Source organism: Cervus elaphus, chromosome 23 (assembly GCF_910594005.1).
Source record: "Cervus elaphus chromosome 23, mCerEla1.1, whole genome shotgun sequence".
NCBI classification, from domain to species: domain Eukaryota; kingdom Metazoa; phylum Chordata; class Mammalia; order Artiodactyla; family Cervidae; genus Cervus; species Cervus elaphus.
This window is the reverse complement of record NC_057837.1, coordinates 16063419-16079432: the sequence shown is the minus strand read 5'-3', so window position 1 is coordinate 16079432 and position 16014 is coordinate 16063419. Positions and strand designations below refer to the sequence as shown.

The following is a 16014-nucleotide window of genomic DNA, read 5'->3' as shown; positions in this document are numbered from 1 at the left end:
CGTCAGAGTCTGGCTATGAACCCTTGAGCCTCAGAGGCCTCATGCATACGGTATGTATGTGAATAAACAGAGGCTCCTCACTGACAAGCCTAACAGACTCATCAGAGGAACTGCTGCCTCTTAAAAACCATCAGGCCTTGAAAAGTCAGTCAAAGAACACAGCACTGAAGAGCATCTGCTACGGAGGAGACTGGCGGTTTACTGCCAGTTAAATTTGCATCCAGCCTGATCCTTTGATCTTCTGAAGGATGATCTGTAAATTTCTGTGGTCTCCAGTTCTTGTAGAGAAGCAATTCAAACACATTAACGTAGAGCCTTCAATTAAAAGGACTTTACCTGAGAAATGACTAACACCATCCCGTAGGATCATGGACATTTTAAACATACTCACTTTTTTCCCCCTGCATTTATCTTTTGGAAACTAGGATATACAAGCACTGTGCCGGCTTCTATGGGGAAAAAGTTCCTTCCTACTGTCTTCACACACCAACTGTCAGAGCACAAATGTCAGGTATATTTCAAAGGAGGGTGGTCTAAGAAGTGGAAATTCAACCTATTTTTCACTCCATGAGGGTGAAGAGACTTACATAAAACCACTCCCTATGAAAATTCTATTTTTAATTCCACTGACAGCACCAAACTGGATAAATGGTGCTGAGGCGCTAACTTGAATCTACCTATATTTTCATCATGCGTTTCGGGATTTTTCTTTCTTACGTCTATTGTTTTTCCTCTGGAGCTCAGTCGAGTGTCAGCTCTGACTTTCTGAGTAGCTTTGAGTAATGGGATCAGCTAACATTCTGTACATGAAGAAATTCCGTATCATTCGCTTCTCTAAAAATACTGCTGCCTGCCACCGGAGCCAATCAACAGTGATGAATAGCTGAAGGGACAAGCAGGTCTCTAAATGTACTTCCTATCTGACAGCCCTTCAGCAGATATGGAGAATGGATCCCTGTAACTCACACACCCAGCTCCCTCCTCCGGCAAGCCAGCCCTTTCTCTCCCTAGTGAGAAGGAGCATGAATTCTTAACAACCCAATACGTCCCCCACCCCCCTTTACAACAACCCAACGGAAAGGTGTTCAGCGCCTAGTGTCTGGTTCTTGGCAACTGCTGGGCTGGAAATAAAAAGCTGAATAAGGCACACGTCCTTTTTTTTTCTTAGTCATGCCATGGGGCATGCGGGATCTTAGTTTTCAGACCAGGGATCGAACGCACACCTCCTGCAGTGGAAGCCTGGCGTCTCTTAACCACTGGACGGCCAGGGAAGTTCCAATAGATCCTTTTAACCCATTAAAACTCGGTTAAGAGGTGGCTTCTGACTCTCTCTGAATTAATGTTACCGTCTGAAAAAACTGAGTTTGTGTGCTCTAGACACATCTCACTGCTGAAGTTCACTGACCTCCAGAACAATCTGTGACACAGATCTCCATACACTGACACAGGGCCACAGGTGTGTTTAATTACTCTTCACTCCAAAATATTTTTGAAGCCTCTACTCCATGCCAGAAGCTACAGGCTATCTGATGGGAACCTAGCGGTGAAACAAAATGGGCAACAATATATAAGGTCATTTACCCAGTAATCTGATGACCTTAAATCAAAAACCAAATGGAATTTCGATGTAGCTGGCTATACATTTTGGCTAAGCAGAACTGACAAGTTCTACCAAGATGACTGCATTTTCTGCTGTGGGTGTTCAGACTGGGAAATGATCTTTTCAGAGAATAAACATCTTGTGAGATCTAAGACCTCAGGATGCGTTTACATTTTTTAAGTCACAAGAAGGAAAGGGCCTTTGCTCACCTGTGACAACTAGACAGTCCCTTAATGGGGGCCTTTGCTTTCTCAAAACCCACCACCATCATCCACTCGCTCGACTTCACACACAGGGCAGGGCTTGGCTACACTGACATGCCATCCGTGTGTCTGACCTGCAAGGCCTCTTCTGATGATTGGTCAGTAACATGATCAAGCTCTCAAAGTCTCCCTGGGAACCTCGCTTACCAACTTCTCTTCTACTCCTGCATTTCTAGCTGCTAGAATGCTTCTGAGCTCAGTCCATGCACCTCGTCTCTTCTCCATCTCTGCTCATCCTCAGATGCTCCCATTCATTCTCAGCACTTTAAATATCACTCCAGAAATGATTTTTTTTTTTTTGCAGGTGCCAATCTAGAAAGTCTCTCATATGGTTTATGCTATTTTGCACTGACTCAACCTGTTGCAATTTAATCTTTATGACACTCACTCCATCCCCTGAAAAATAAATTTTTTAAGTCCAATATGATGAAACCTAAATTTGTATCTTTTGCCTTCACCTCTCTCCTGAGGTCCTGAGTTCCTGATTCATATATCTAAGTGCCTACTTAATATTTGGGTGGCTGTTAGGCATTTCAAATTTATGGTGATTAAACATACTATTTTATTTTAATGGCAAATGGGGAAACTGATAAGTTTTTAAAGTCAACAAACCATAGGGAATGAGGAGAATTTAAATGGTCTCCGTTCTTGGGAAGGCACAAGATATTACATGATAGGTAGAATGTCAACTCATCTTTATTTATGGGCAATTCCAAAGGTATTCTATTCTGTCCCCTCATGAAAAAAAGAGTAGCAGTAAATCATTTTCTTAAACAGAGCCAATGACATAGAGGGCTTTCCTTGGTGGCTCAGTTGTGAAGATATGGGTGGGATCCCTGAGTTGGGACGATCCCCTGGAGAAGGAAACAGCAACCACTCCAGTATTCTTGCCTGGGAAATCCCATGGACAGAGGAGCCTGGTGGGCTACAGTCCATGAGGTCGCAAAGAGTCAGACACGACTCTGACTAGACAACAAGAGTGTAGCTAATAGAGTGTCAGTTTCCAGTAGCCACTGAGTGACTTGTGGCAAATACAAATCTGGCGTTATTGAAAGATTTGATACAATATCAAAAACTGTCAAATTCTCTTCAACATGCTACAGATTTACTGATAGTATTACGTTTTTTCATTAACTTCGCTTCCTGTCCATTTTATCCTGATATTTTACATCAGTATCACTGGCCTACACAATGCTTGTGGACACTAAGAAACCAGGATTTTTTGTATTCAACGCATTTTTAAAGGTCGTTTTAAAGGTTGTATACTTGTGCTAAGTCACTTCAGTCGTGTCCAACTCTTTGCGACTCCATGGATCGTAGCCCCACAGGCTCCTCTGTCCACGGGCTTCTCCAGGCAAGATTACTGGAGGGGGTTGCCGTGTGCTCCCACCAGGTTTTGATCATTAATCACTCTCATCTGATTAATTCTTTTTACTCTCAATATTTTCTGTGCACCAGGCCCCTCACTAGGCACTAGGACTAGAAAGACAAATGAGAAATGGGGAATCCTTAATTGAGCTATTACATCACATTTTAAAAAAATAAGCGGGAGCAATAGGGAGGAACATGATAATCAGAGCACAGAGGCACTTCCCAGAACTGGATTTGTTATGAGCCATTTTTGGCCAATTACTGTTTCAATTGAGCCATCTATAATTCTTTCCACTTATATTTTCAGTCTAAAGGAAACCAGACACAAGATGTTATACATGGAGCCAGAAGCTGACATTGTTTTCTGACAGCAGAGATTCCCTGATGACCACCAGATCACAAAAAGAAAGAAGAAATCAAGAAGTGATGCCCCTGGAAGATGACACCTGTCAAATCCAGAACCTGACTTCAGCTCTAATGTTCCTGGGTTGGCTGCATGGAGGGGACACACCAGGACCCTGATGTGGGCGATTCTGCACAAGGGGAGTTGGCTGGGGATCCAGGCAGACCATCATGTTTAAAAGGGGATTCTCAAGACTCCAGCTCCATCCTTTGTTTCTGGTTTAAAGAATCCCTGCTTCTAACCATCATATATAAGATGAATTAAACAATGTCGACACACACAGAGTCAGACACAACTGAATGACTAACACTTTCCAACAAGGTCCTACTTTACACCACAGGGAACTAGATCCAATATCCTGTGACAAGTCATAATGGAAAAGATTATGAAAAAGAAAAAAACACACACATGTGTGTCTGTGTATATATGTATAACTGAGTCACTTCGCTGTACAGAAAAAACCAACATATCACTGTAGATCAACTGTGTGTGTGTGTGTGATCCATTGCTAAGTCTGATCAACTCTTTGTGACCCTATGTAGCCTGCCAGGCTCCTCCGTCCATGTGATTTTTCCAGGCAAGGGTACTGGAATGGGTTGCCATTTCCTTCTCCCGGGATCTTCTGGACCCAGGGATCAAACCTGTGTCTCTTGTGTCTCCTGCATTGGCAGGTGGATTCTTTACCACTGTGCCCCCACTGGGGAAGCCCAGATCAACTATACTTCAATAAAGTTTAAAAAAAACCTTTTTTTTTAATTTAAAATAAAAAAAAGGATTTCCTGCTTCTTATACAGAACACTTACAATACATAAACACATTACCCCGCTTCTGTCTTTCACGTCTATATACAGACCCACATATGGAAGGCCGTGTCTCCTGCCGTGGCTTCCTCCACCCTCCATCCCCAGCATAAATCTAATTACTGAGGAAAGTGCACTGGAGGCTACCATGACCTTTCTGTCTGATACACGTCGGTATTCCCTTAACAGCCAATTAGTGACAGCATCAGGAGCATGGATCCCATCATCGTCGTTGCCTCCAATTCCCCACGCACCACCTAGTGGTGATAATTATATTAATAGTCATGATGATGCTGATGACGCTCTTCTCACTGAATTTAAAACACAAAAAGGCCACTGTAACACTGAGTGGAACAGAACCCTCCTTTTCCTTCTGGAAACATTTCTCAAAACATACAGCGCAGTGCTACTATTACCTTGACGAGAATCATCAGGGCCTAAATTTAGGTTCCAATGCAAGTGAAAACCATCTATATTTTGAAATAGGAAGGTATTGATTTACTGAGCAACTGAAAATTGCATTTCCCTGTTCACTGGCTTTCTAAATATGGGTGCTAAGAAAATAAAGTGTTTCTGTGGTTGCAGCAGAGGCTTCAGATACGGGCCACACACGTGGAAATGCATTGCTTTTATTGTTGTGACCCAGGCAAATACCTTCCGTCATTATTTCATATTTACTCCTCTTATTTTTGTCTATACGCCACTTTTGTTGTTCGAACTTTGCTTGTCTCTAAGATGCCGACAGAAGAATTGATTATTGCCATTGCTTTCCCCCCAATAAATACTGCTGTCTGTAGTGACTGCCACTTGAATCCTTTCTCCTTAAATAAACATACAGGCATCTCTCTGGCTATCCACCATAGCTACTTCTTCCTTGGCTTTTACACAGTAAAAAACAAAAAGGCAGTAAGTACAGCCCATTTTAAAACCTTCACTTCTGTTACCCATTAGAAAATTGATAAACAATTGCTTCAACTAACAGCTCTAGTCCTAATTCAAATGTGTGTGTAGATAAAGTTAGGGAGACAAACACAATGTGTATTATATGTGTATATACACACACTTCACAAGAGGTATCAATTTGGACTCATCTTTCTTCACCTCCTGTAGTCTCTGAGTCTCTTTCTCTGGTTCATGATTGAATGCTTTCCACTTCCTGCAATACATCTTCAAGAAACGAAAAAGCTTACTATCCCCATGGCTGAGATGAAGAAGAATATGCAAGAGCCTACAAAGCGAGATTTTCTTCAAAGGACATTAATACTTAATAAAAATGTGGTTTGAAGAAGAGTGTAAGCTCAGAATTTGCATGGATATGGGACATTTCTAAAATTTTTGCTATGATGTTTCATGTGCATTTAAAGGAGCAAACATGAAGGAGGCCCTTTTGAAAGCCAAAAATGGATACAAGAAACAAACAGGTAGGCAAACTTTTAACTGTGGAAAATTCTTAGAGAGATGGGAATACCAGAACACCTGACCTGCCTCCTGAGAAATCTGTATGCAGGTCAGGAAGCAGCAGTTAGAACTGGACATGGAACAACAGACTGGTTCCAAATCAGGAAAGGAGTACATCAAGGCTGTATATTGTCACCCTGCTTATTTAACATATGCAGAGGACATCATGAGAAATGCTGGGCTGGATGAAGCACAAGCTAGAATCAAGATTGCCGGGAAAAATATTAATAACCTCAGTTATGCAGATGACACCATCCTTATGGCAGAAAGTGAAGAGGAACTAAAGAACCTCTTGATAAAAGTGAAAGAGGAGTGCTCGCTTTGGCAGCACATATACTAAAATTGGAACGATACAGAGAATAGATTAGCATGGCCCCTGCGCAAGGACGGCATGCAAATTCGTGAAGCGTTCCATATTTTTTTAGATGAAGAAAAAAAAAAAAAAGTGAAAGAGGAGAGTGAAAAAGCTGGCTTAAAACTCAACATTCAGAAAACTAAGATCATGGCATCTGGTCCCATCACTTCATGGCAAATAGATGGGGAAACAGTGGAAACAGTGAGAGACTATTTTCTTGGGCTCCAAAATCACTGCAGATGGTGACTGCAGCCATGAAATTAAAAGATGCTTGCTCCTTGCAAGAAAAGCTATGACCAACCTAGACAGCATATTAAAATGCAGAGACATCACTTTACCAACAAAGGTCCGTCTAGTCAAAGCTATGGTTTTTCCAGTAGTCATATATGGATGTGAGAGTTGGACATAAAGAAAGCTGAGTGCTGAAGAATTGATGCTTTTGAACTGTGGTGTTGGAGAAGACTCTTGAGAGTCCCTTGGACTGCAAGGAGATCCAACTAGTCCATCCTAAAGGAGATCAGTCCTGAATATTTAATGGAAGGACTGATGCTGAAGCTGAAACCCCAATACTTTGGCCACCTGATGCTAAGAGCCAACTCACTGGGAAAACATCCTGATGCTGGGAAAGACTGAAGGCGGGAGGAGAAGGGGACGACAGAGGATGAGATAGTTGGATGGCACTGCCAACATGAGTTTGAGTAAGCTCTGGGAGTCGGTGATGGACAGGGAGGCCTGGAGAGCTGCAGTCCATATCGTAGCAGAGAGTCAGACACGACTGAGCGACTGAACTGAGCTGACTGAGGCTTCTAACAAAGCTGCTCTGGGGGTAGACCCCACATTCTTTGCGTGTTTGCTTTTCAAAAACCAAGCTTACCACACAAGTTGCACAGACTCTTCCTGTCACAGCACAGGTATGTCCTACTCCAAATGTCAGATTAATGTTGTTATTGTTCAGTTGCTAAGTAGTGTCTGACTCTGCGACCCCACAGACTGCAGCATGCCAGGCTCCCCTGTCCGTCACTCCATCCCTGAGCTCGCTGAAACTCATGTCCGTTGAGTTGATGATGCCATCCAACCATCTCATCCTGTGTCGACCCCTTCTCCTCTTGCCTTCCCAATCTTTCCGAGCATCAGGGTCTTTTCCAATGAGTTGGCTCTTTGAGGTGGCCGACAAAGGGCCATTTGATTATTCAAGCTCACCAAATTCATAAGATGCAAATTCTACTGCTTTGTATGAGAAATGGTTTCCTAAAATGTATCACTGTCCGAGGTATTGATTTGTTCTCAAAGTGCTTGTGGAAACACACTGAGTCCCGCTGTCTCCACCAGAAATCCAGGGCATTTTGCCTGCATTACGGACACAGCCCAGGAAGATTTATTCCTACCATCTCCATCATTTTTCATCTGTAACCTCTATGACATAAGGCTAGTGAAAGAGAGCACGCTTTCACATCAGGAAGACAAGCATTTAGATCCTCTCCAGGCCATAAACCAAGAACAGTTTCCCATTTAAAGGAAAATAAATCCTCTTTATAATTGAAAATAGCTTTCCTTTACAACTCTGTTCAGCTTTGCTGGGAAGAAAAAACTTTATTTTATGAAGCAGATTTCACTGAATATGGAGAAAAGGGAAACTAAGCTGCTGCTTCTTACGAATCAGCCTTAACTACACTGATGAATGTCCATCATTTACAAAAGCATTGTCTGTGGCTACTATCCTTTTGGAGAAGGGAATGACTACCCGCTCCAGTATTCTTGCCTGGAGAATTCCATGGAAAGAGGAGCCTGGTGGGCTATACTGGAATCGCAGAGAGTCACACATGACTTAGTGACTAACACACACTATCATTTTAGATATCAGAAGACAGCCCAGTTAGTAAATAGGTAAGTTGTGCAGTCGGGCTTCCCCAGTGGCTTTGCAGCAAAGAATCCTCCTGCTGGTGCAGGAAACACGGGTTTGATCACTGGGTGGGGAAGATTCCCTGGAGAAGGAAACGACAATCCACTCCAGGATTATTGCCTGGGAAATTCTATGGACAGAGGAGCCTGGTGGGCTATAGTCCATGGGTTCGCAAAGGGTCGGACATGACTTAGGACTGAAAACCAAGTTGTATAACAGTTCTGGTGGGTCATCTTGCCCATCTTTAACATGGATATTTACGAAGTCAGTAAAACACTTAGCAGAAAGATGAAGATCATCATTAAGAGGTCCAGAAGATTTCCGTGCCCCTGAGGGGAAAATACTCATCCTGTGAATAAATGCTACATGTTATTTTTTCATCCAAGGATTGCAAATCCCTTCTAGATGACAGCTCCCACTTCAGGGACAGACCAGATCATGGAGACGATCGGGAGCTGGGGAGATGTTGGATGTGTTGTCTTCCAGTCTGCCAGCCCTGCTCCTGATACATTTGGCTTCACACCCACCGGGATGTGCCACATTTCAATGCGCCTCTCTGCCCGGTTCATAGGGATCAGGGCGTCCAAGTGCTCGGGGGTTACAAGAGCAGGCTTACAGATCCTGGACGTGAGGACAAACGGCACCGGATGGGACTCTGCCTTGGCACGTCTGAGTCTTCGTGTTCTTCAGGGAAGTGGCCCTTTGCCGGTGTTCTTGCTGAGAATGGTCCTGACCTCCGAAGTCATCCTCAGGACCACCCTGCCTGCCTTCCTGCCTTCTTCCCTCATCCAACAGCAAAGTCCCCAAGCCTCTCTCTTCCCACCGACTCTCTGCCTCCAGATGTTATCTCCCATTCAAGTCCTTCGGTTTCTGTTTCATGAAGTAACATTGTTATACACCTAGCCCTGCTGGGACTGGAAACAAAATGATAGTCGATAACAATACAGGAGCCTGAGCAGGGTCTGCCCCAGACTTAGGGCTTCCTGGTGGCTCAGGGGTAAATAATTCGTCTGCAATGCAAGAGACGCAGGTTCGATCCCTGGGTCAGGAAGATCCCCTGGAGAAGGGAACGGCTACTCTGGTATTCCTGCCTGAGAGACCCATGGACAGAGGAGCCTGGTGGGCTACAGTCCATGGGGTCAGAAAGAGTAGTACATGGCTGAGCGACTAACACTTTCACTTCAGGGAGAAAAAGGGGAAACACACAAGAGACTGAATGGTTTCTGACAATACTTTCTGTTTCATAACATGTTTTTCTGTTCTACTCAATAAGAGAGAAAGAAAAGAAACTTCTCACACAAAGAACCACACTCTTGTAATGCATCTGAAGACACCGTGTGTCTAGGAAGGAATGGCGGTCAGATTAATTTTTCTGAGTCATTTATTAAAATGCAGAGCATCAAAAGGCGATTCCCGTCATCTCTGTGCTCCAGCCTGCCTTGCTGTCTAGACTGGCACCAAGAAATTCCCTCTTGCTACAGAAAGGAAAGAAGGGAGGGAGGGAGGAAGTTAGAAAAGGAGAGGAAAATATAAACTACTACACCTGGTAGTTACAGGTAGTTACCAGCCTACATAGCAAAACTTCTGGTCACTTAACGAGGTCACTCGAAACCCACAAAACTGTGACAGGCAGGAGCAGGAATGTGGGGCCGAAAATCAACCTGCTTTGCCCCCAGAGAGGTGGGAGGCAGCCGGAGCCGAGTCAGAGAACATGGGGGCGTGCTGGAGGAAACACGGTCACAGCCCAGCGTCTGCCCCTGGCACGGGACTCTGAGGATTCTGACCCCGACATTTCAGACTCTTCATGTAAAAATGAAAGCATGCAGTAGATTACATATACAGGCCCTTCCAGCTTAAGAATTCTACATGGAAACTCCAAGTCCAACTCCCAGGTGCAATGAGGCATAGGGGTTCCTGGTATCCAAGATGCTCAGGTCTGTTTGCTGTTCTAGAAATGGAATCAGGGTCTCCAAACTGTTCCTGTGTATATGTGGTAACCTATTACACGATACAGGTAGCAACACAAATTAGGGGGAAATAAATGGATTATTTAAGGGATAGGATTATAGAAACTAGCTTGTCATGGAGATAAAGTGTTGGATCCATATCTCCTCACTATAAAACAAAACAAATCCCCCAAACCTCCTCCCGGAATATGGTCAAGGTCTAGATATAAAGCGCTGTCAAGACTCTTGGGAGTCCCTTGGACAACGAGGAGATCAAACCAGTCAATGCTAAAGGAAACCCTGAATATTCACTGGGAGGGCTGATGCTGAAGCTAAAGCTCCAATACTTTGGCCAAAGAGCTGATTCACAGGAAAAGGCCCTGGTGCTGGCAAAGACTGAGGGCAGGAGTGACAGAGGATGAGATGGTTGAATGGCATCATCAGCTCAATGAACGTGAGTCTGAGCAAGCTCTGGGACGTAGAGAAGGACAGGGAAGCCTGGTGTGCTGCCATTCATGGGGCTGCAAAAGTTGGACATGACTGACTGACTGCACAACAGCATGAAGCAAGCAGAAACAGCTACAGGAAAATATTCTTGACTGCTTGAGGAAAGACTTCTTAAACACAATTCATTTTTAACTCATAAAAGAAAAGAATGGATCTGCCTACCACACATGATGACATAGAAGAAACTGACAGAAGACACCTTCATGTCTAAAGAGGAACACGAGATTAATATCCAGACTACACAAGAGATCAAGGAGGAAAAAAGAGAAGAAACCCAACGGGAAAACGTGCATAAAATACGAACAGGTAATTCACAGAAGGAAAAATCCAAATGGCTAAGAGGAATATAAAAAGAAGCTTGGTCTCATTAGTCATCAGAGAAATGCAAGTTTAATGGCCACTGATCCAGCTACCGGACTAGAGCCAGCAAGTCACACAGTTCCTTGTGTGTGGGGGGCCGGGGCGCGGGGGGCGGTGACAGCTTCGGGAGGAGGGACTGGATCCGTCCTTCTGACAAACAATCTCCTGCCGCTGGGGAAGTGAAGTGGGCTCCTGCCCCACCACCCTGAGAAAACAGTCCACAGCCACACACCCACAAAGCACCATACAAGGACACGTACGTTCATTAGAGCAGGATTTGGAATATCTGGGAGCTGTGGGTGACCGGTACTAAGCGAGTGAATGAATGAAACTGTAGAAAGTTGACAGGATGGTATATACCATGTGAGGGCTTCCTTGGTGGCTCAGTATTAAAGAGTCCACCTGTCAACGCAAGAGATGCGGGTTCAACCCCTGGGTGGGGAAGATCCCTTGGAGGACATGGCAACCCACTCCAGTATTCTTGCCTGGGAAATCCCATGGACAGAGGAGACTGGTGGGCTACAGTTCATGGGGTCGCCAAGAGTTGGACATGACTTAGTGAGCAGACAACAACATATACCATGCAGCAGCCAGAAATGAGAATACAATGCAAACCCACCATCTATGTAGCTCTAAAAGCAGCACCAACTGAAAAAAAAAAAAAAAAAAGGAACTGCAGCGTATGCTCCAGAGATGTGTATTATAAAATTCATTCACACAAATAAATACGTTTCAGGGACAAATATACACCTAAAGAAATGCTGAATTCATTACAATGGTGACCTCTGAAGGGGATGGGGGCGAAGGGGGCAGAAAGAATGAAACAAGAGGGTCCTGGAATGGCCTGACGATGATGGCGATGAGCCATTAAAGGCAAGGAATGATGGTATGAACCACCTCTCGGCACTTGAATGGGGGGTGGTGGGGAGACAGGGGCTGATGATGTCATCAGAAGTCACTGGTGTTTTGGAAGTAAATGAAATCGCCAAATCCGGGCCAACCCATCCTGAAGGGTAACAGCAACAGCGGCTGCTCCCACGTCTTCTTTTGAGTCAGAAAATGTGCTACAGTTTTACAAACACGTGATCTCACTTAAGCTCCACAACGGCTCTTTTAGATGGGCACTTAGTTATTCCATTTTACCGAGGAAGAACCTGAGCCCCAAGAGGTGAACCAATTCAAGCTCACAACTAGGAAGCTGAAAAGTTAAAGATGTTTGTTGCTCGGTCGTGTCCAACTCTTTTGTGACCCCATGGACTGTAGCCCACTTAGGCTCCTCTGTGCATGGAATTCTCCAGGCAAGAATACTGGAGTGGGTTGTCATCTCCTTCTTCAGGCAATCTTCCCAACCCAGGGATCGAACCTGGGTCTCCTGCATTGCAGGAGGATTCTTTACCGTCTGAGCCCACAGGGGACGCCGAGGAAGCTGCAAAGTCATATTGAAACCCAGAACCTGGCTCCAGATTCTGTGCTCTTAGTCACCACTGTAGATGGAAAAGAGGACTATATTTTTCACCCACCATAAATCAGGAGATACCGTGATTCATCCGGACTTAAAAGTTTTCACTCCCCATCACAAAGCCCAGATGGATATGGATTTGGATCCCTGTTTTAATTTTGCTCATCATGAAATCCGAGGGTTCCAAAGAAAAGGCTTGGCCCCAACGACATGTCAGCTGAACCCGGATTTTTATTCTTTATTCATAGATCTTCAGAGGAGGTGATTACAAGGCTGTAACCAGGATCTGGTTCAGTGGCTCAGAGTTCACGGTCCTAAGTGATCTGTGTCGGCCATGTGCCACGCAGCCGGTCTAGACGGAGAACACACTGATGCTAAGGTTCTGAACATCCCTTTGCTTCTCTAGGAGACTCCCATACGTATCAACCCCCATGAGCAGTATTAGAAAACGCAGTCACTTGTGTTTAATGACTTTTTTCCCTCTTAGTACACTGGTGTGGAGAAGGAAATGGCAACCCACTCCAGTACTCTTGCCTGGAAAATCCCATGGACAGAGGAGCATGGTAGGCTACAGTCCATGGGGTCGAAAAGAGTCGGACACGACTGAGCAACTTCACTTACTTACTTACACTGGTGAAGTTTTTTCTTAGCTCAAGGTTATTTCTTGTAACTTATATTCCTGGTAAACATGTTAAGTTCATGAAGTCAACCTCATCAAAATATGTTGTATGTTGCTTCCTCGAAGCTGAAACGCAGATTTTTAAAAGTTTATCTGACGAATAGGAGGGCAGTTTGAGGGAGAATGGATACAAGTACGCATTTGTACTGCTGAGCCCCACTGCTGCTCACCTGAAACTATTACAATGTTGTCAGTCGGCTATACCCCAAAACCAAATAAAAAGGTCAAAAGAAAAAAAAATCTGAAGAGTCTAATGTTTCATCAACCAAAAAAAGGATTATAGTAATTTATAGCATGAGGCAAAAGATAAGCAAATGAGTTAGAAATACTAGAAGAATAAACACTTTAAAAATTTTTTCCTCCAAATATAAGAATTGTATATAACTTGACATGATTCACAGCATTCTAAACAAGGTATGATATGAAGAGCAGTCAAGATCTGTGATAATGAAATTAATGCCGCAGACCAAACTGTAAGAGGAAAGGGGTGACATGGTCCACGTTTACTTATTTAAATACTTGTAACGCTTTCCTGAACAAAAGCAGACTGACTATAATAGCACAACTCTAACTTCTTACATTTCAGGAGAGCATGAATTTAGGGGTTACTAAATTTCACTCACCCACGTTTTAAAATATTGATTTTTCAGCCTTCTAATCTCAATAACAATATCACATCTTAGGTGAGTTTTTAGTCATTGGGATTACCCAAGTACATTCACGTGTGGATTTCGCACTTGTTATCTACTCATTGACTATTTATTGGAGTTCTACTAAGGACCAGCTAATGGAACCCACAATCTGGAAAGAATGACCACCACCACCACCAACACAAGTAATCACACACCAGGGACAGCCCTTAGATTAATGTGTCAAGTGCTTTATGTTGCTTAGGTAATTATGATGACGCTTTGAAAAAGGTACTACTGGGATCCTCCTTTTACAAATGAGCAAAGCGAGGTTCAGAGAAAATGCATAATGTCAATTCAAGGTGAAGTCAGGTTTCAAGCTCAGGTTAACCTGATCCAAAAGCCTGTGCTTTAAAAAGGACTAGGCTCTAAAGCCTCTTGTGAAATGTTACTAAAAATAATCCCCCCCAAATGTATTCACTAGATGCTTATACAACTTCATGGGAACAGAAAAAAAGGAAACATTTAGCTCTGGAAATACAGGAAGTCATTAGGGGGACATTACACTGAATTGAATCTTGAATGATGAGCAGACGCTCAAAGATGGAGGCATGGTGCGGGGCTGGCTGTGACAAGATGTGGATTTTTTTCAGATACTGATAAATGGTTTCATGTAGCTGAGTGAAGAGTTTATTCAAGTCGCCAACTATGAGGTTGGAAAAAGGCAGGTTGGCGCTTCACTGTGAGCTACCCTTCAGACATGCTAAGAAGCTGAAACTTCACCCAGTCCACAAAGGGGAAAGTGAAAGCGAAAGTCACTCAGTTGTGTCTGACTCTTTGTGACCCCACAGATTATATACACAGTCCATGGAATTGTCCAGGCCAGAATACTGGAGTGGGTAGCCTTTCCCTTCTCCAGGGGATCCTCCCAACCCAGGGATCAAACCCATGTCTCCCACATTGCAGGCAGATTCTTCACCAGCTGAGCCACAAGGGAATCCCAACATACCCTGAGAAAACCATGATTCAAAAAGACACATGTACCCCAATGTAGTGTTTGTATTAGCTAGGACATGGAAGCAATCTAAATGTCTAACGATAGATGAGTGGATAAAGACGACTGGTACATATACACAATGGAATATTACTCAGCCATAAAAGGAGCAAAACTGGGTCATTTGTAGAGATATGGATGGACCTGGATGGAGTATGTTGTACACAGTGAAATGAGACAGAAAGAGAAAAACAAATATTATGTATTAACGCGTATATGTGGAATCTAGAAGAACAGTACAGATGAACTTATTTGCAGGGCAGGAACAGGGTCACAGATGGAGAGAACAGACGTGTGGACACAGCGTGGGAGGGGAGGGTGGGATGAACCGAGAGACTGGGATCAACATATATACACTACCACATGGAAAACCAACAGCCAGTGGGAAGACAGCTTACTCGGTGCTCTGTGATGACCTGCAGGGGTGTGGGAAGGAGCTCCAAAAGGGGGCAGATATGTGTGTACATAGAGCTGATTCATCTCCTTATACAGGGGAAATAAATGCAACCCTGTAATGCAATTATAACCACCCCACCCCCCAAAAAAAGCCACATGCATGGCTGAAGTTGAGACTGGATGGGTAAATGGGCCCAGAGTTTCAGGGACAGGGAGAAAACATCCACCACAGAAGTTACAGGCGACTGTCTGCTTCTAAGACTAGAAGGGAAATCTGTGTGTTTTAAAATCTGAAGCCTCTTAAGTTATAAAATAAGGTTCGAGGATGCGTGCTACAGTCCATGGGGTCACCAAGAGTCAGACACGACTTAGTGATTGAACAAGTTTCAAGGAAGGAGTCCAAGAAAGTTTAACTTGTCAAAAATAATCAGTAGCCCATGCCTTTGTTTATCCTCAAGGAGGGCATTGTTTATACAGGGAAAGTCAAGTTACTTGAGGAACCAAGACTTGCTGAGATATTTAGAATTTTTTTCTTATCTCATATCCCTCAAAAAAGCACCAGTTAACTGCCTCTTCTTCACAATCGATAATTTAAAAACTGGCATATTGGGGGAGATATCTTGCCATCTACTGAGGGTCTATTTTGGTCCTGGACTGGAAAAGCTTTTTGTAAACAACCATGGCTATTTTTGTGAATTTATTTCTGCTTCTGCAGTGGAGTCACCGGATCACAGTCTAATCTAATAACAAGCATCAAACCTTCAAACTCGGAAACGTCAGTGCGATAAATAAAGTTGGGGGGTGGGCAGTTCTCTCTGCATTTCCACTCAAAAC

The 16014-nt window shown here is 43.8% G+C and overlaps 1 protein-coding gene and 1 non-coding gene across 15 annotated transcripts in view; one reads left to right on the top strand and one right to left on the bottom strand.

The window, feature by feature from the left end:
* The window catches only part of CELF2 (CUGBP Elav-like family member 2), a 548143-nt gene that overhangs the window by 215418 nt on the left and 316711 nt on the right, over positions 1 to 16014 (bottom strand). The gene's annotated exons all lie outside the window — the stretch shown is intronic.
* LOC122682273 lies at positions 6208 to 6316 on the top strand. The gene has a single exon (XR_006337292.1). It is a non-coding gene; the product is annotated as a U6 spliceosomal RNA (small nuclear RNA).